Source organism: Pholcus phalangioides, unplaced genomic scaffold, assembly GCF_987345545.1.
Source record: "Pholcus phalangioides strain wild (caught in Gottingen) unplaced genomic scaffold, Ppha-v1.0 ptg000017l_1, whole genome shotgun sequence".
Classification (NCBI taxonomy): Eukaryota; Metazoa; Arthropoda; class Arachnida; order Araneae; family Pholcidae; genus Pholcus; species Pholcus phalangioides.
The window spans coordinates 26,701,760-26,723,624 of record NW_028301610.1 but is presented as its reverse complement, the minus strand read 5'-3'; the positions used below and the strand labels follow the sequence as shown (position 1 = coordinate 26,723,624).

Here is a 21,865-nt window from a genome sequence, read left to right as displayed (position 1 = left end):
TCTAGTAAATTTGCTGTCCTGGAAGAACTTTTTGGAATGCTTGTTTCGATTTTAATTAGGCGATAATAACTTCCAAAAATATTCAATTTTTTTTTAATATATAAATATTTACTTTTTTTATGTCCTTAGTGTCTCTCTTATACAAGATGGAAGTGCAGCAAGGTATATGGGGTCCATTTTCTTATATAGGATGATTAAAAATCATCTGATTTCAAAATGATTCTACACTTGAAATCGACCATTAACAAAACATTTTCATAAAACGACACATTTTCCCTTGTATATTCACATATTGATTATCATTCTATTCTGCGGTTTTAATTTTTAAGAAATATATAATTTTGAAATCGGGATGCTCCTTAAGTCACCTGGTAAAAGTCCTAAATTGATATTATCCGCCGCATACCAAAAGCATGTATGTACAAATTTTCCTTTTTTTATCATCTGTTGGGATACCTTGTTTTGCTATCTAAGTTGCACCTGAAATGCCAATGTGTATCCCTATTGAAACTCGTTACAAAACATTTTAGAAAAATAACTTCCATAGAGTTATATTCAAACTATAGCAAATTAGTTTCAACTACTTCCCGTGATTCTTGCATCCATTATATAAGTTACATGCAGACTCAAAGAAACATTAGTAATTTCCAGATTAAGTCATTTATTAATGTATAAATCACAACTAAATTAAGTTAATATTCGTTAATTCAATTTTCATCGTTAAGCAAGAATAGCCATGATCTCAATGAATAAGATATAAACAGATCTCACCCATTTCTGTTGTAGACAATTCACACAGACTAAGAAGATCAACATGACTTCTCTGGGGGAATCGCAGTGAATGGTGGGCAATTCAATCTTAACGACGGAAGCTCATGATCACAGCACATCGATGACATGGCACACACCATTAGTGGGAAGATCACGATTCATGAATTAGCACATCTCAAGATGTAGCTCACCAAGACATCGGAAGTTAGACGGGAAGGCAACATACAGAAGATAATTTCATCGCACAAGGAAGTTGATGGCCATCACTTTTCGTTGTAAGCTCCTTTGAGGATCCTGGAACACTAATGCAGACATGGGGATGTAAATCACATTACAACATCATCGTTCACATCAAACACTTTGTCCGATTAGAAATATACGAACTAGATGAGAAAAAATCATCATTAGAAGACGACTATCCGGACCAGTCGGAGTAGTTTTAAGCACAGTGGGATTAGTCACACATTTTAACAATTAACACAATATCGTAAGATGTTAGTAAATTATCGTGAAGAGCCTCCTTGCTCAACACTCGAAGTTGCTCCAAGCACAGCCTGATGATATGGGACCCCTGATACGTCTAGATACGACTCTGACAGGTGACAGGTACAACTGATCACCTGCACCCATTCATGTCCATTGTGCATTCCGATGGACTTGGACAATTTCAGCAGGACAATGCGACACCCCACACGTCCAGAATTGCTACAAAGTGGCTCCAGGAAAACTCTTCTGACTTTAGACACTCCCGCTGGCCACCTAAATCCCCAGACATGAACATTATTAAACATATCTGGGATGCCTTACAACGTGCTGTTCAGGAGAGATCTCCACTCCCTCTTACTCCTACGGATTTATGGACAGCCCTGCAGGATTCATTGTGTCAATTACCTCCAGCACTACTTCAGACATTAGTCGAGTCCATGTCGTGTTGCGGCACTTCTGGGGGCCCTACACGATATTAGGCAGGTGTACCAGTTTTTTTGGCTCTTCAGTGTATATTTATATATATCAACATAAAATATTGACATTATGCATATATAAGAAAACAAATCATGTGACTTTTTTGACCTGGTCTTTTCCCGGGGACCACTTAGTGTTAATGAAACATGTAAGCCCCTAGGGCGATATGTTACAAAACGTCTTTTCCCACATTCTTTTTTTTTTGTAAGGACATTGCACATTCAAGATTCTGGCATGACGGAGCCAATATATTGATTACTGCACAAGTAGAATTTTATAAAATTACATTGTGTGATACATGGTAATTAGCTCAGCTAAATAAAGTCATTCTTTAGTTTTGGCATATTTTTGAATAAAAATGAATTTCTTATTTGGAAGTTTTTATTTTGGAGAAATATCTCGCGATCCCCCTCCCCCCCCCCCCCCAGTTCATTGATGCCATCCCTGGTTTGCGCACCACTGTTCTAGAGTATCTTTTAAATCAGCGTTTGTCAACCTATGGTCTATAACAATGGTGTAGGTGGTTTGCAGGCACAGACATGATAATTTAATTCTGAGGGAAAAATTATTCAACCATTGTGGTTGATAGGCCTATTAGTAATAACATGTGGAGTTAAATAAAATTTGTACTTTCACACGTTGCATGTAACAAAATAGCATGTAATAATGATGCATATAGGTTCACCATACATCATCGAGGAAAATGGAATCTTAAATCTGGGATACCTCTAAAATTTACCAAAAAATTTAATTCATTACCTCCAAATGCAAATTATTGAAGTGTGGAGAAATTAATGACTGCTGCAAATCAGTTAAAAAATGTAGTGCACAAAAAAAATTATTCAAATGAACAAATCCCCTTATGTCATTGAGAAAAATACAGTAACTGGATATAACTGGTATCTTTTAAATGGAATAAAATACGGGACATTGGAAATTGTCACCAAAAACTGTTCCAGAATAGACAATTATCAAAATTACTGAAAAAAAAAATATTGAATGTGACAAATATGTGAAATGCATATTTATATTTTTGCAATAATTATCGTAATACAGGGTGTTCTGTTAATGGACCGGCAAACTCTCAGGGTTGTTAGTATGCATCAAGAGGAACAAAAATTGCAATAGAACATGGTGTCGCAAACCACATTGAGAGGGTGAAAATCGCGAAAAACACATGCACTCTCAAATTCCAAAGGAGACGAAAGGTGGATGTCAATTGATCGCTGAATGCGTGCGTGGGTTCGCTCACCATATCTGACGTGATGTAACAAAAAGTTTGGGAAACTATGCACCAAGGCCGGTATTACACTATAAAAGTTTGATAAAAGTCCTATTATAAAACTTGAAAAATGCAGCCAATAAGGTCAATGGTTGCATTTTCTAGAATGTAACCAATAACCTTATTGGTTAGATTTTTCAAGTTTTATAAAATGGATTTTATCAAACTTTTATAGTGTAATACCGGCCTAAGCAATAAATGACAGATTAATGTATTAAGAAAACAAACTTTTACTATCAAACTTTTATAGTGTAATACCGGCCTAAGCAATAAATGACAGATTAATGTATTAAGAAAACAAACTTTTACTAACCAACTTATAATAAAACAACAATGCAATATATGCCTCAATAATTATCACTCACCCCATCAAAGAAATCAACTATAGTAACAATTAAAAAAATAAACATTTTGGTTCATCTAACCACAAGGGTCCTTTTGGCCACATCTTGGTTAGAAACACTTAACTCTAATCAACACTAAGCACTTTTAGTGCTTTAAAATTTAAACGCTCATTATTGTCACAGAAAGATTACTCATCCCTAGTTCCTCATCACTCCTAACTACAACCTCATCAGATCATGTTCAGCAAGTATATCTGAGATTCTCCCACTTCATATCATCAGAATACTTTTGGTTCAAATGAAAAGCCGTTCAATTGGTTGAAGAAAACACCCGATTGGAATCTGATTTATGATAGGTTCAAGAATTTAAAAATATATATATGCAGTGAGTGTGTGAGAATATTTTCAATACGGGTGCCAATTCTGTTGATGTGCCACACTAAGTTATATCTGGTGTAAACAAAAATGATACGTTGCAGGACTTCTAAGCATAAGAAAAAATTTAGGATATTAAAATTACGTATTATCTTCAGATTTACATATTTGAAGTGGAATTTTTAGAATGAATATTTTTTAAGATGATAATTGTGCTCACGACAGCTTCAATGAAACTAGAATATCAATTTTTACTTGTTTAAGAAGTATTGGTTCACTATTTTAAAATTGTTTTTAAGTAACTGGCACAGAAGAAACTAAAGAAAAAAAATAGGAAGTTTGTTGCTGCCATCATACTGTCTTTTTGTCACACATTGTGAAATATTGGTTACTTTCATGAAATTCTACTTCTCATTTCAAATTTCCATACACACGACTACTGTAGAATCACATTTAATATTCTAAACAGTGTAATTCACATCAAGTAGGGGGTTCCTATTTTAAAGCAAATCGCATAGTGTTTGTTGCCTACTGAAAATAGTGTTGCGATTCAGTATTTCTTCATTGTCTTTTGTCCATTTTCATAGCATCTAAATCAGCCATCAACTGCAGATTTTTTTAATGCATTTAAGAAAAAAAGACCTCGCTGTGTGTGTGTGAGGTCTTCTGGCTGGTTCAGGTCCAGCTGAGACAGAAGGAAAAATGTTCAAGAACATTTTTTCTTCTCCACAAGTTCTACTCGAAGCAAAGTTAAAGTTATAGTCCCAATATTATTTATACAGTAGACACTCTGTAATCTGGACTCCCATAATTCAGACACATTTGTCTCAGTCTATTTTTTTTTTTTTTTTTTTTGAACTTAAATAATTTTTTCTAACCTAAAATCAATTTTGATTGTTTTTGTACACTTATCATCATTTTGTACCTATTCTTTTTTGTTTGAGTGAAAACAGCAACTAAGCATTTTCAAAATACTCGTGTTCTGAGAGTGAATTTTTACTGAACTGTGTTAGTAACCCATCGATATGACCATTCAGCGATTCACCGAATTCTGCTACAAGATCACTTTTGGGAATAGAATGTGGACATTTTTTGTCAATCATGGTAAGAACGATTTCTTGTGATTTCAGAATGATTCTTGGTTGGTTCAGTCATGCCATGAATTGGCTGTGAGTGCTACCGGAACAGTTGAGTGTTTATGTCTAGACCTGTATGTGTGGGGGTGATCCAGATGACCTTCAGGAATGTTCTCTTGATTGCAAGATGATAGGAGTCAAGCATCTGAGAGGGTGATGCCACAGTTTTTATTTTCTTCAACTTTTCCCTGTCCTGTCTCTAATGACAATGGCTGTAAATGGATTTTTTTTTACGATCTGCCAGGGATGAGTCTGGTTTTAAATAAACAATCAGCGTATATGAATGGGCAAAAGAATGTCAAATAGATGAATGTAAATGATGTGGATTGCAGTGTTACAAAAGCTTAGGAAATTGTCACTCCAAAAACTTTGAAGAATTGGCTGGCACAATGTAGGGCCTAAAACTTTGATAGTTGAAAACAACCATATTTATGTCAAATTCATTGTTTCCAATGAACATAAACGTGATGAATACTGAAATACCAATCTTTTTGGCATCAGCAATATAATAAACTTGAATTTAGAATATGAGGGTATTGAAGAAATAAAATGGAGATTGATAATTTTTTTCCATCTCTTTTGTACTGTGTGATTGGTCAGGAATGCTAAAAAATATTTTGAGGATAAAATTATAATGAAAGTGGTACACTAAAACTGAGATTCCACATCAGTTTGTCTTGACATTGGCAGATACAGGGAAAGGGAAAGGGGACAATCATCCCCCAGTGAAAAATTATATTAGCATAGGCAGAAGTGCAGAGGTAAACATGTGCTGCTGCACCCCTGTATATGTCCTATATCTGCTTATGCATTGAGAAGGGTGCTACCAGATATTTAACTCTCATCTTGTCCCCAACAATATGTAAAAATTATGGGAATCCATGGTTTAACTCAATGTTTTCCAAAGGGGGAGATAGAAGGGTCCAGGAGGGCAGTAGAAGCTCTTGGGGTTTAGTATGGAATCTTATGGGTTGGCTTGAGTCTGGGGCAATGAGAAAAAAAAAATGAAAAAGGGGCGATGGAAAATGAAAAGTTTGGGAAACTAATGGTGTAACTGATGGCAAGTAACATAGACACACACACACGAACAGTGGAAGAATATTACATCATATTCTGATGTAAATTTTGACGAGATATATCGAGTTACACTTTGTGAAAAATTCTTTTTAAATGGAACTGACTTAACACTTGAGAAAATACTCTTTCAGATTTTCTCCAGGAGTTTGAAACTTTATTAGGCAATACAAAAAACTGTGGTATAATTATTATTGGTGATATTAGCATAAATATATTGGATCAAATTAATACTAACCATTATGAGTATCTCAATCTTCTGTCAAGCAATGATTTTCTACCTATGATATCTCAAATCACCAGACCTTCCTCTAAGTCATGCATAGATCACATTTTTATAAGAAATTCTTCACAGCTTTTGTTCTCTGAATCTGTAGTCTGGGAAACGGATTTGACTGATCATTACCAGATTCTATGTAAATTATCATCCTCTAATATCAATTCTGGTTCGGTACAAAAATTTGATGTTTATAGGAAAAAAATGATTAATTATTCCCAACTCAAGCTATATCTACAGAATTATACACTTTGCATAAATAATTCTCAAAGTGATGGTGCTTTTGATGAATTTATTTTTAAGCTTGAAACCATCATAAATAACCATACATCATATCGTGATATTAATCTTTCCAGACGTACTGATAAAACTTGGATTACATCAGAGATAAAACATGTAATTAAAATCACAGAAAGTTTATTTAAAAGCTAAAAAATATCCATATGATCAGGAGGTAAGTACTGCATATTATAATGTCACTCATTACCTAAAATACAAAATCAAAATTTCTAAACAATTTTGCTTTTCTCAAGTTTTCAAAATGTGATACTCCTTTCAAATGATGGAAGTTTATCAATAAGATGATTGGTAAAAATCATAGCAATCTCCTCCCTGATAACATTTAACCCCAAGTACTTCTTGATAAATTTAATGATCATTTTGTAAACATTGTTTCATCATCCATTCCACCTACGCATAACAGCAAAAAATATGTCCCCTATTCTAACATCTTTTTTAGTCTCCCCAGCTTACCCGGAAGAAATCATTTCTATTATTGATTGGTTATCTCATTCGGTTTCTAGTGATATGATTAATTCATTGATTCTCTTAAATATTTTCCTTATCATTTAGTTATAATACTTATGAATTTTATAAATAACTGCATACTAAACTGTGTTTATCCTAACTCTTTGAAAACCGCCACTGTTTTGCCTATTTTCAAATCAGGAAATCAATGATTTAAGTAATTATATAGGTCTATCTCCATTGTACCTTCTACTTCCAAGATTTTTGAAAGTGTTCTAAAAAAAAAGAATACTCTCATTTCTTTTTCATACTAATTTTTTTCTCCTGATCTCAACATGGGTTTCTTGCTAATCATAACACTGAAGCTGCTTTACTTAGATTTTAGTACATAATACATAATCTTGACAAATCTAGAAAAACCATAGCTGTATTCCTAGACATAAGAAAAGCCTTTAACAGTGTTAATCATGAAATCTCCTTCAATATAAGCTTGAGGCATGTGGAATTAGAGACATCCCCCTAAATCTTTTAGTGTCATACTTGAACAGATCTCAGAGTAAGATGTGGCTGTCACTATCCAGTAAATTTTTAGGGGTTTACAGAGCAGTCCCCCAGAGATCTATTCTTGGCCTCCTACTCTTTAATATATTCATAAACGATTTATGTAATCTAAAACTTGATGGCAAGATAATCACGTTTGCTGATGATAGTCATACTGTACTCTGCTGCTACTTATGAATCTCCCCAAAATGCAGTAAATTCTGACATGATAAAAATTAGAGACTGATTTCATGCAAATGATGTACAACTTAATATCTCTAAAATTAAATATATTAACTTTTCTTTGCATAACATTCCTGCCTTGAATATTGACTTTACAATTCATAAACCTGTATATAACATTAACACTGATTTTGTAACTGTCATAAATTAGAACAAGTGAATACTATAAAATATCTGGGTATTTATATTGACTGTTTATGTCCAACAGGGTATAGGTAAGTTGAACTCGTCTACTGATACACATACAAACACAATCTGCATTGCGATAATCTAATTTATTTCTCAAAAAATAAAAACAATTTAGAACTCAAAACAGTGACAAACTGAACATTTTTATGAAAATAAAAGGGCAGTCGAAGTTTTGGCCTTTGAAGACCGGGCACACCCCGCTTTCCATCTCGGAGATATCGAAGGATGGCTGTATTCGGAAAGTTTTATTAAACTTTTGGATACACCCTTTCGGAGGGCAGTTGAACAATATTTTGCATGAACAGAGAGAATGTCTTGTGAAAATGGGATGTGTGTATAGCCTGCGTTTTCAATTTCGTAGAGTGGCACGTGCTTCAAAAATAATCTAGATTGTGACACTGCTTGGGAAATGGTTGGCCACCCCTGTCTTAAATATTTTGCCTTTCTGACAGTAGCTCAATTATTCAAATCATACTTATTATCTCTAATTTTGATATTTAAAATGCACCCACCATGCGTTGCCACAATGATGTTAATATCTTGTTTTCCCCTTCACCCATCTATTACTTGATATTTAATTACCAATTTCCCTCCCCATTTATATTTGTTTATATACAAGTGTATATATATAGGTATTTTCCCCCTTCACACATTGTACTTTTTTTTATCAATAACCTATCATCCAGTATGTGACAGTCATGTTCACATTAGATGAAAAGTTGTCTCTGTTTGTATATGTATGCTTGTACATCTCTTTTGCTAAATAAATAAATAAATTTATTTGACTTCTTAGAGAGATGTAATACAAATATATTCTTTCAAATTTAAAAAAAACAATACAGTTAGATTATCTTTTAGAGGTATTATAAATTTAGCATAACTCACATTCAAATACAGTGATCTCTCACTTATGAGTGGGTGCAAGGAAACAAGAAAAAGAAAGACGCATAAGTGAGAGATATTTAAGTGAATAGCATTATTTACCAATATCTTTGATCAGGAGTGCAGAAAATTGTCTTATAACTGAGAGAAATGAAAGTGAGAGGGTGTATATAAGTGAGATTACTGTAATATAATTCCTTGTTGCTATAACAAGTTAACAATGTGAATTGGTACATATTTACAAACCTCTCATGAAATACAAGAAAATTCCATGCAACTGATGATAGGATAACAATTTAACTTAGCCCTGCATTTTTTTTTTCACAAATACGAACACAAAGGTCACATCAGGCAAATTGCCCAATGAGGTGGCTGAAAAAAGATGCCCATAAAAAATATGGATGTCAAATATTATCGAAATGCAGTAATCCAATATAACAGCATATATCACGAAAGAAAAAACTAATAATTAATACATGACTGTGTAATACACTGCCCGTTAAAAAGATTATAGTTGTCTTATCCAAGTATGGATAGCTTATTGATTTATCCTAATAATGTTTATCATCAGTGTCGTCTTAACACATGGGCTTACCCAGGCATGGCCTGGGATCCTCAAAAGAAGAGGGCCTCACAAAAATGGAAACTAATTGAATTTTCCAGGTAGGGCCCCATGATGATCTTAAGATGGCCCTGTTTATCGTAATTCTTTTTTAAATGTGTCAATTGTTAGATTTATTTCCAACTGATACTTTACATCAGTGATTCGCAACATGGGCATTAATGCCCCCTTGGGGGCGATGGAAAGGTCCAGGGGGGCGGTAGAAGCTACGGGTATAACATAGGATCCTATGGGTTACATTGCGTTGGGGACAATGGGAGAAAAAAAATTATGAAGGGGGAAATAGGACAAAAAAGGTCGAGAAACTATGCTTTACATGCAAAGGTATTTAGGAAAAAAGGCAGATAAAAAATATTACTTTCTCTAATTTTCTAAAATACTCTATCAAGATAAGGGGATTGAAAGTGTAGTGAAAATTGCCAAACTCAGAATATAAGAACTAGATGCATCAATCACAACAAGAGAATATCATTTATCTATCATATAAGTCATCAGTGCAGACTCATAGGATGACTGTATGCAATGCATGTGTGCGTGATTTACTAGGGTATCTACATATGTTTTGCAAAAGTAATCTGCAATATATTTTTTTGCAATTGATAAAAATCAACAAAATTAATAAACCCACCCACAATTTTATAAAAATCACTAGAGGGATAATTTATGCATCACAGTCTACCACAATGGTAAAATCTTTCATTTGTAACAAACTTTTAGAAATAATGAGTGAAACCTTCTAGTTCCATCTAATTTTCTCATACATAAAATATTATTTTTCATGGTTATAGCAAACACCTCAAAAAGTATAAAAATCATATGTAACAAACTTTATTGATGTCTTCAACTGAAAGTCTCTGCAAGTTTCATAATTTCTTTTTTAAATTACAACTGAAAACTTTTAATCCTTAAAATTGCTGATGTTTAAACAGGAATATGCGAGTCAACCCAAAAAAACCACCTACCTCATATGATGTGGATTTTTCCTGTTCGTGTCAAATAAGCTTTTGCTTGACAAAACAAAACTAGATTTAGATAATTTGCTGATAGTACTTCATACCATGTCTTTGCAACAGAAAATCATGCAGTTCCTCCATGCTTCATCGTCACCCCCACAATTGATCAATAATTGTGGTCAAAATTTCAGTCTTGAATTTGGAAAAAAGGGCATTACATTTTAAAGGTTGTTATGAATATTAAGGTTTACCTGACAACAGGGTTGTTTGGTTTAAACCACGTTGGTTTAAACCTTGGTTTTAAAAATCAAATAAAAGTGGCCTAAATATAATTTTTTTCACTTGAAAAATATCATATTGGTTTATTATTAACCAAAATTTTTCATTTTTACCACATTTTATATTCTCGGGGTACATTCTGATGGTATATCTTTAAATGGCATAAGTGGTTTTTTTTCAAAAAGTCTCATAAAAGTGGTCTGAATACATATTTTTTTTCATATGAAATATCTTAGTTATTTAAAGTTTTTTACAAAAGCCAAAATTTCTCATTCTTATCACATTTTCTAACCTTTGGCTAAATTCTGATGCTATCTTAAGCAAATTCATGAATAAGGATTGCATCACACATCTAAATGTAGTGGTGTATTATCTCACAGTATTTTTTTCCCCTTCACAAAGAAGCAGCAACAGTAGTGACACCATCATGCTGGGGCACACACACACAGGTCGTCCTATAATCCAATAAAGACACCAGCTGTCCTTAAAGGACAAAAACTAGTGTACTAGTAGTTATGAGGCGGACACTGTTTACCGCAAAACGAAGAACATCTTTGGTTTTGGTTTGACTTTGAGACTGGAACTAAAACTAAACTCTCCTCCCCCCAACTCCTGACGAAGATCTTTCATATATACTGTATCACTCGCTGACTCACACAGAGAAGCATGTTCACGTTCAGTTTGTCTGATTCTTAGTTGTCTTATATTTGTGTCTTGGTAATTTGTGCTAAAATGTTTAATAAATTTGTGTTATGTGTACGCCTCGGCTTCAGTGGTGACTCTCAAATGAACAGAACCTTCTGAATAAACTTTTTGGTCGTATTTCCAAGCTCTGGATTATTTTCCCTCTGTTTCCATTGGCATGATGGGATCTTCTCACGGTGAGCTACTGTTTTCGCTAATCTTCCGGCCTTTATATATTTTTTTTTTCCTGTAAAATTCTAATATTGTTTGCATAAAATAATTTTATAGTTGGAATTTTATCCTCGTTTTCCCCCATCTATTTCGTTATTGTTATTACGAGATGGATGACGGTACGGATCCCACGGTGGTCGCAAGGGTATCTTGTAAATTACCTCCAATGTGGATAAATAATATTGCTTTATGGTTCGTGCAAGTGGAAGCTAATTTCGCAGTAGCACAAATAACTTCCGATATAACGAAATATAACACTGTTTTAGCAGCTGTAGATGCCGACTCGCTTCATTCGGTTTCAGACTTGGTGCTTAATCCACCAGCCGAAAACAAATACGAAGCACTTAAAAAAAGGCTTATCGCTGAATTTACAGATTCTAAATCAATACAAATCCGCAAACTGTTGTCTGAATTGACTCTTGGGGATAAGAAACCATCCTCTCTACTGAGACAAATGAAAGAGCTGGCAGGAAATTCAGTAACTGAAGATTTTCTAAAAACTATTTGGATGGAAAGGTTACCTTTGAACTCTCAGGCCATTTTATCGGTGTCAACTGCAGATTTAACTGAGTTGGCCACACTAGCCGATAAAATTTCTGAAATACGACCAATACCGAGTATTTCTGCGCTTTCTTCACAGTCAGGCCCTTCATCAGATTCTGTGAAATCTGATATTGCACAATTGCGTAGTGAAATATCGCAATTAAAAATTCAAATTGCAGATTTGTCAACGAAAATTAAAAATGAAAATTATTCAAGAGGGCGTACTCATTCTCGCTATCGAAGCAACAGCCGTAATTTTAGAAATCGTAACTTCAATACTACACAAACACTATGTTTCTATCATAATAAATTTGGTGAGAAAGCAACAAAGTGTTACCAGCCGTGCACATACAAATCAAAAAACTAAAGCACGCTGCTGCATCGTTACAGCATACTTTTTCCGGTGCAGCAGCAGGTCCTACTAAATGTAGACTTTACGTATATGATAAAGCGACAAATTGTAATTTTTTAATCGATTCGGGTAGTGACATCTCTTGCATTCCTGTGTCACCCAATGTGAAGGACAGTTCTTCACATTTTCTCTATGCAGCCAACAACACGAAAATTCCAACATACGGAAAAAAACATTTGGAGCTAAATTTAGGGCTTCGTCGAAATTTTCGTTGGACTTTCCTCATTGCAAAAGTCAATACTGCTATTATTGGTGCTGATTTTTTAACACATTTCGGACTCGTGTTGGATTTAAAGAATAGAGCATTAATTGACTCTATCACTAACATGCAAACAAAAGGTGTACTGTCCAATGCTGCAGTACCCACAGTGAAATTGATTGTTGGTGAATCACCATATCATAAAATTTTTGAACAATTTCCAATTTTGGCAAATCCAATACCGCAGTTTTCCCGTCCTCCAAAACATAACACTCAGCATTTTATTGAAACAAACGGAAGTCCAATTTTCTTTAAACCTAGAAGGCTGCATCCAAAAATATTACAAGCAGTTAAACAAGAATTTGAATATTTGATTGATAATGGAATTTGTCGCCCATCAAAGTCACCTTGGGCTTCTCCAATTCATGTAGTTCCGAAATCAAATGGAACGTACCGAATTTGTGGTGATTATCGTCGCTTGAATGCTATAACTGTCCCAGATAGGTACCCATTACCTCATATACATGACATAACTAATGTTCTGCACGGAAAGAAAATATTTTCCAAAATTGATATAGTAAGGGCATACTATCATATTCCGATAAATGAATCCGATGTACCAAAAACTGCCGTTACTACTCCCATTGGTAGTTTTGAATTTTTATATCTCCCATTTGGTCTGAAATGTGCACCAATGACATTTCAAAGATTTATGAATGAGGTACTGAAAGGTCTCGATTTTACTGTCAGTTATTTAGACGATGTCTTAATTTTTTCTGAAAACGAAAATGATCACATTAAGCACGTAGAACTTGTTTTGGAAAGGTTTAGTAGGTACGGACTAAACATAAATGCTTCCAAATGTGTTTTTGGTCAACAACAAATTTCCTTTCTGGGTCACGAAATATCAGCAGGTGGTGTTCGACCTTTGGACGACAAGGTAAAAGCTATAATGAACTATCCACGTCCAGAAAATCTGGTGCAACTCAGAAAATACTTGGGGTTACTAAATTTCTATAGGAAATTCATTTCACATGCTGCTGAAGTACTAGCACCATTAACTGACCTATTAAAAGGGTCTAAAAAGAAAAATGATCAATCTCGCATTACATGGTCTAAAAATTTGTTAGATTCATTCGAAAAATCAAAAGAAGCTTTGCTAAACGCTACTTCGCTAGTGTTTCCAGAAAATGAAGATAAGTTAATACTTCATTGTGATGCTAGCGAAATTTCAATTGGAGCTACCTTAAGTGTAATGCAGAATTTAGAATATAAACCCCTGGGATTCTTTTCAAGACGTCTTACACCTACACAAATGAAATATTCAAGTTTTGACCGTGAACTATTAGCTATATACGAGTCTGTTAAATTTTTTAAACACATGCTAGAGGCTAGAAACTGTAAAATTGTTACAGATCATCGCCCATTAACATACGTTTTTCGTAAGGCAACGGACACTTACTCGAATAAGCAAACACGGTGGATTTCTTACATATCAGAATTCACTACTGATATCGAGTATCTAAAAGGTGAGCGAAATGAAGCTGCCGATGCACTATCGCGCATAAGTGAGGTTATTGTCCCCCAGCCACTTAATTATGATGAACTCAGTAATGATCAGAAATCAAACGAACAACTGAAACAACTCATTTCAGACACTAATACTGGGTTGCAATTGAAATTAATTCAATTGCCCAATTCAAATTCTCAAATATATTGCGATCTTTCAACTGGAAAAGTAAGACCTTATGTCACTGCTAAATTTCGCAAACAAGTTTTCCTAAACTTACATTGCCTTTCTCATCCAGGTATTAGAAGTACTGTTGACCTTATACGTAACCGTTTCGTTTGGCAGTCTATGAATAAAGATGTTCGTGAGTGGGCACGCCAATGCATTGATTGCCAACGTTCTAAAATTCACAAACACACGAAATCAGAATTAGGAAAATTTTCACTGCCAACTGCACGATTCCAACATATTCATTGCGATCTTGTGGGACCCTTGCCGGAATCAAACGGGAAAACTTATTGTTTAACTTTAATTGACCGCGTAACACGTTGGCCGGAAGCATATGCGATTTCAGATATTACCGCTGAAACAGTCGCAAAGACAATCTACTCTGAGTGGATTGCCCGATTCGGCACACCAGACCGCATAACAACTGATCAAGGCAGACAGTTCGAGTCAAGACTAATGTCTCAGCTTGCTGCTCTTCTAGGTGTGGAAAAGTGGCGAACATCACCGTACAACCCAAAAGCAAATGGGCTGATCGAAAATTTTCACTGTCCATCAAAAGCTGCAATTATGGCTCACCACACCACCAAGTGGACAGAAGTCCTTCCAACCATTCTTCTCGGTTTTCGTTCAGCACTGAAAGAAGATATAGGTGCAACACCAGCTGAGCTTGTCTACGGTGCTTCCTTGCGTCTTCCTGGCGATTTTTACGATTCGAGTGACAAAATTCAAGATCCGTCCATGTTCATCGAAAACCTCAGGCAACACATGAGAGCATTAAAACCGAAGCCAACAAGCTCTCATAACAAAAATAATGTGTTCGTACATAAAGCATTAAACATCTGTTCTCATGTATTTATCCGACATGACAGGTTGAGAACATCGCTTCAAGCACCCTACTCCGGACCGTTTCCGGTGATCAGCAGAAAAGAAAAGAACTTTAAAGTTCTGATAGATGGAAAACCAACAAATGTATGTATCGATCGAATCAAACCTGCATTCACAGTGAATGAGGATGCTACAACTACAATTTCGAATACAGTGTGTCCCAAAATTAATGTGCTTCTGAAACCACCAGACCGCTTCACGCGTTCCGGAAGACAGGTTCGCTATCCTGTCAGATTCAATAATGTTGTCAGACTGTGTCGTTAGTCACTGGAAGGGGGGTACTGAGGCGGACACTGTTTACCGCAAAACCAAGAACATCTTTGGTTTTGGTTTGACTTTGAGACTGGAACTAAAACTAAACTCTCCTCCCCCCAACTCCTGACGAAGATCTTTCATATATACTGTATCACTCGCTGACTCACACAGAGAAGCATGTTCACGTTCAGTTTGTCTGATTCTTAGTTGTCTTATATTTGTGTCTTGGTAATTTGTGCTAAAATGTTTAATAAATTTGTGTTATGTGTACGCCTCGGCTTCAAGTTACATTACCTCACAGACATTTTAATTTTCTTTCACATAAGAAGTAGCACATCTCCTACTGTATATCTCTGTGTCTTAATATTCAATAGTTTTTTTTATACTTGCACCATTAAGTCCAGTTAATCAAGGTTCTACTGTATAGTAGTAACAAATTTATGAAAAATAATCAGCTATATACAAAGTGATTATAATTAAAGTTTTGAGATTCCAAAACTATTCAATAAGAACTACTGGTCAGAATGACTTGAAAATTTTGCATTGATATTCCTGAAGCAATGGAAATTTCTTTGGCAAAAGGAAAAAGTGCTAGTGCAAAATGTGCAAGAGTAGATGCTGTACTTGGCCAGCAGTATAATCTATTTTGTGCAACCACATCAATTCAACACATCCACAGCGACAATGTAGGGATAGAACAATTTCTATCAAGATGCACATTGCAATACCAGCAAAGCAGCTGCCGGAGACCCATTTTGACAATAACAGGATGCATCTTAACCCTTGCAACTTCTGGCTGTAGGGGGGGGGGCGCACCTCAAAATGCTGTGATGCCACTGGTGAATTGCAATCTCCAGCACATCCCCTATATGTTAGAAGTTCCTCAGGAATATTAACGTGTGGGCGCATTTGGTTTGATAAAGATGAATTGCAATCTCATCCACATCATGACCATGGCATACTCTGATCTGTTGTTGAACAAAAATTTTTGTGCTTTCACCTCATAGCCAGAACATGGTGGACAACATATTTAACGTTTTTTGTGTAAGTTGTAGTTATTTGTTCAATTACTTCGTTTTTTGTGATGTTTCCATGAATTATGAAATTGTGTAATGCTATAATTAAGTTATCATTTTGCCATGACTGGCTATCATTTCCATTCTGCAAGCAAATTTCCCAAGTTTTGGATGACGTCATTAATTTTACATATTTAAGTATTTTTTCCCCTTTACCAAATAAAATTCCATTTTTTCAGGAATATTCATGTCAATTTTCAAGTCATTCTGACAATCGTTCTTTTTTTACAGTGTTTTGAAATCAAACCTTAGTTATAATCACCCTGTATATAGTAAATCATTGCTAATTAATCTGCATTATTTATGCTTCATTAAATACATTATATTCACCTAATTTTTATTATAGTTTTTGCAAAATAGCTTTCTAATTAAGCATACTGAAAGTAACTGGAGAAAAAACATCTTTATATTATATGATTAAGGATAACATTAAAAGAATTTTTTCAAACACAAAGTAATCCATTGAGTTAAGCAAAAAATAATTAAATTGCAAAAGTTGGTTTTTGTTAAAATGTAAAAAATATTTATTTATTAATTAAATATGGGAATAGTGTTAATTACATAAGTATTTTATTTTAATTAATTATTAGAAGCTTGAATGATTTTTCAGAAATTTTATTGTTTTTAATGTTAATACTATTTAAGCCAAAAAACCTGGTTTAAACCAAAAAAAACGGTTTTTTACCAACCCTGCCTGACAAGTAAGCAAACTTGAATGATGTGTGTGTAGATTTAACTGGAGCCCAGGCCGTCTCTTTCAGCTGTGTGTGTGCACTTCCCAGGGACTCTGTAGCCACTCAAAGAAAATTAAATAAATCAGTAAACTTGATAAAAATAAATAAAAGAGGATCCTATTGGGCTCTACCATAGAAATTTATATATTAAAAAAGGCCTTGCGAGTCAATAAAGGTTGAGAACCACTGGTCTAGATTGTGTGCCGTAGAACCACTAGTGATTTCAAGAGAATAGCATGATTTGATGAATCAATATTTTAGTTGCACTAAGAGCACATCTGATAGAGTTGCAAAGTTTGTTATGCAAATATCAAGTAGAAACCGGATAAATTATACAAGTCTATGCACCAACAAGCTATTCTGAGGAAAAAGTAGAAGACTTATGAAGAATTAGACAAGATGCATAGTAAAAAGGAAACCATCAAAATAGTAATAGGTGACTTCAATGCTAGAATTGGAAAGAGAAGAAATGGTGAAAGCTCAGTTGGAAGTTATGGTATACAAAATGGCAGAGGAAACAGACTCGTTGAATTTGCAGAGAGTGAACAGAGTTATGCATCACAAATTCATTTCTTAAGAAGAAACAGCAAAGAAAGTGGACCTGGAGAAACCCAATTGGAACAACAAGAGATAGACTACATCCTATCTAATAAGAAGCATATGATCCAAGACTGCAGTGTTCTCAACAAATTCAATACAGGAAGTGATCATCGACTGGTAAGATGTAGAATAATGCTTAACTCTAGAATGGAGCAAAACTTATCAAAAATACAAGAACTGTCATCGATATGGCAAATCTTCAAGAACATCAATACAAATTTCAACTAGAGCTGAAGAACCAATTTAATTTGTTATATTACACCACTGAAGATAGACAAGATGTCACCACAATGAACAGAACTTTAACCACTACCCTAAAAGAAGTCACTGAAGAAAAAGAAATCAAACCGATGAAGAAAATAACAGAAGAAACAAAGAAACTGTTGAAAGACTGGAGAGAATTTCAGATTAAGAAGAATGACCCTAAATCAAAAGTGGAATATGCAGAACTTTGTAAGACGGTATGAAAGCAGATTACAGAAGATGTCAGGAAGATAATAGGAGCTTAAAATCAGCAAAACGAAAACTGTGTTGGGAGAAAGGAAATTTTTGCACTAAAAAGGAAAGATGCAACCACCACAAAGGATGGAAATGAAATTATTAGTATTGTTGAGGAATTTTATAATACTCTATACCAGAGGTGTTTAGCCTTTTTCCAGTCTCGAGCACTGCCTGTACCCATCATCAAAAGAAGAGCACTCTTATGTCATATTTGACATACAAATGTATGAAATCCGGATGATTTTAATAATTGAATGCAATTTGCACAAGGTGGTGTTTAAATGAAAAGTTGATCAAATGCTTGCAAGCACTAAATCGGACATGAATGAATGAATGAACGCCAGGGTCTCTGCCACCGGACTTATCCCGTTGCAGAGATCTCTTCCAGACCAGTTTCGTGGCAGAGTCTGGAACAAAGTGAGTGTGTATACCTAACAGTCTGAGTGTGTAGCTAGTGTTGTGTATGATATTTCAGTGCTGCCATCTATACTTCAAATTGTGAGTGAAGTGTAATGATTGAATATTTGTAACGTTGTAGGCCTGTTGCTCTCTGTAGCGAGACTTTTTAACAGGGAGATCGGCTCGCATTCGCGCCTTGAAGTTGGGAACCACAGAAAACCAACTTCTGCCGACCACCACTGTGGGGTTCGAACCCGGATCCTCGCATCGTGAGTCCGTCACTATAACCTCTCGACCACCACAGCGGCTGCCCTGTTCGACAGAGCATCTAGTTGCGGATTTGGTCTGAGAGTATATATCACTTAAAAGTGATCTGGAACTGCAGCATGGGACACTTTGGTGAATTGGAAATGCCACTTGGTTCATTTTTTAAAAATTAGGTTCGGGGACACGAGCATCAAGCACTTTGGGCGCTTCTGGGAGCACCACGTGCTTGCGAGCAACAGATTGAAAATGCCTGCTCTATACAAACATGAAGAAAGGGGTCGGATCAGCAAGAAAAGAAAATGGAGCAGAATTTGTACAAGTAGCACCTGTGCTGAAAGAAGTCGTCTACAAAGCTATAAGATGCATGAAAAAAGGGAAATGCCGAGGTGAAGATGGGATTTGTATAGACATTGTTAAAGAAGCAGGAGAAGAATTTGCCAGTATGTTAGCTGCTTTGTACACAAATTTTCTCACAAAATCGGATGTGTCTGAAGATTGGAATAACGCAATGATGGTTCTTCTTTACAAAAAGGGCGAAAAATAGAATATCAAGAATTATCGACCAATCAGTCTCTTATCAGTAATTTGTAAAATTCTCACCAAAGTGCTGACATATAGGCTTGAATCCACACTGGACGAAGGCCCAACCAAAAGAACAAGCGGGATTTCAAAGTGGATTTATTACAATGAATCGCATCCAAACAATCAGGGAACTCATAGAGAGACACAAGAAATACGAATTACCATTGTGTATGGCCTGCTGTTGTTAAGGCTCTAGAAGTAATTGGGATTGGGAAGACATACATCAATATCATTAAGAAAATATATGACAAAGTAAATGCAACCATTCGTTGGATAAAGGAAAAGCAAATATTAAACTTGGGAAAGGTGTCTGGTAGGGTGATACTATCTCACCAAAGCTCTTTACCGCTGTTTTAGAAGAAGTATTCAGGAAACTGGATAGGATGAGAAAGAAATTAAAATAAATGGAGAATTTCTCAACCATTTGCATTTTGCAGACAACATTGTTATTATCAGCAGTAATCCAGATGAACTTGAAGAAATGATACAAAAATTGGCGAATGCACGTATTCGGATGGGTTTGAAAATCAATCTGCAAAAGACTAAAGTTATGTTTAGCTCCTTTGCCTTGAAGAAGAGGATTCTGCTCAACAGCACAGAGAAGTAGAAAGATATGTATACCTAGGACAAGAAATTACGATGGACAACGGAATCATTAATGAAATAAACAGAAGGATCAGGAGTGGATGGAGCATTTTTGGCAAAAATTGTGTAATTCTGAAGAGCTACATGCCATTATGCCTGAAAAGAAAAGTGTTTAAGCAGTGTGTGCTCCCGGCACTGACTTATGGAGCTGAAACATGGACATTCACTCACAAGACAATACAAAGACTACAAACAACACAAAGGAGCATGGAAAGATATTTGTTACGCATCACAAGAAGAGACAGAAAACGAATCACTTGGATAAGGAACCACACAAAGGTATGATATCATGGAAAGAATTAAACGTTTGAAATGGAAATGGGGGGTCACATTGTAAGAAGACAAGACAACAGATGGACCACAAGTATTCTAGATTGGTACTCCGTGGTGTTAAATGTCCGATAAGGCATATCCATGCAAGATGTATTGACGAAATCAGAAAAGTGGCTGGAGTCAACTGGGTGGCTAAAGCATCAGACAGAGCAGAATGGAAAAATTTAGAGACCTTCATCTAGCAGTGGATTGAAAATGGTTGTTGTTGATGATGATGATGAAGTGGACATAGGAGGAGATTTGTGTCACTTACTAAATGAAACCTTAGCAAGTGAAGCACAGCTGATTACATTGTGGCTGGTAATGGCAGTTTCATACTGTGGGAATAATTTTCTAGATAAAACTAGGAACCGTCATTCTCTCACAGGAGAAACTTTAGATAGCAGTACCATCTTAACGCATGAGCCCACCCGGGCACCTCAAGAGAAGAGGGCCTCACAAAAATGGGAGCTAATTGAAATTTTAGAGAATTTTCCAGGTATGGCCTCAGAAAAATCTATTGGCCCGAGGGCCCATGATGCTCTTAAGACGGCTCTGTTAGATAGTATTAACTTACTGTGGTTTCCTGCATATAATCTAATTTGCACTAATTTTGCTGTTTTGAGAAAATATAATATGATCTGCAACAGTACATCTGCATGTGCAATTTTCATTCATCAAAAATAACATTTTAGTGAATGGAAGGGTAAACTGGAACAGCGGTTGAGAACTGCTGCTCTAAACCTTTATGATGATGAACATAGTACATCTTGATTAACTTTGCTCAAGAATATTAAGAAGTGACCAACGAATAAGACATATGATTTAAATCAACACTGATCACATTGCCATGGTTTAGATTCATTACGAGTGGAAATTCTAAGATAATTTGAATAAACCAATCGGGTAGCTCCATTTCGCAAGCATCGAATCAGGACCCTGCATTAGTCTTACACGCAGGCTCTCAGCTTCATTCTGATCATGATGCTTGAGATGAACACATACTTTTTTTCTGCTGAGCAACAAAGAGTTAAGATTTGGTATCCAATCCAAGTGGGATTTTCTGTCAGCTAGGGGTTAAATATTTTTTTCCTCTGAAGACGCCACCCATTGTGTGTCGAAGTG

At 35.3% G+C, this 21,865-nt stretch overlaps 1 long non-coding RNA gene across 1 annotated transcript; it reads right to left on the bottom strand.

Annotated features, from left to right (window-relative positions):
* Positions 1 to 1,006: 1,006 nt before the first annotated feature.
* Positions 1,007 to 6,494, bottom strand: LOC149072622 (uncharacterized). The gene is made up of 2 exons (XR_016194518.1): positions 6,184 to 6,494; positions 1,007 to 1,073 (listed from the first exon to the last, which is right to left on the bottom strand). It is a non-coding gene; the product is annotated as an uncharacterized LOC149072622 (long non-coding RNA).
* Positions 6,495 to 21,865: the final 15,371 nt, after the last annotated feature.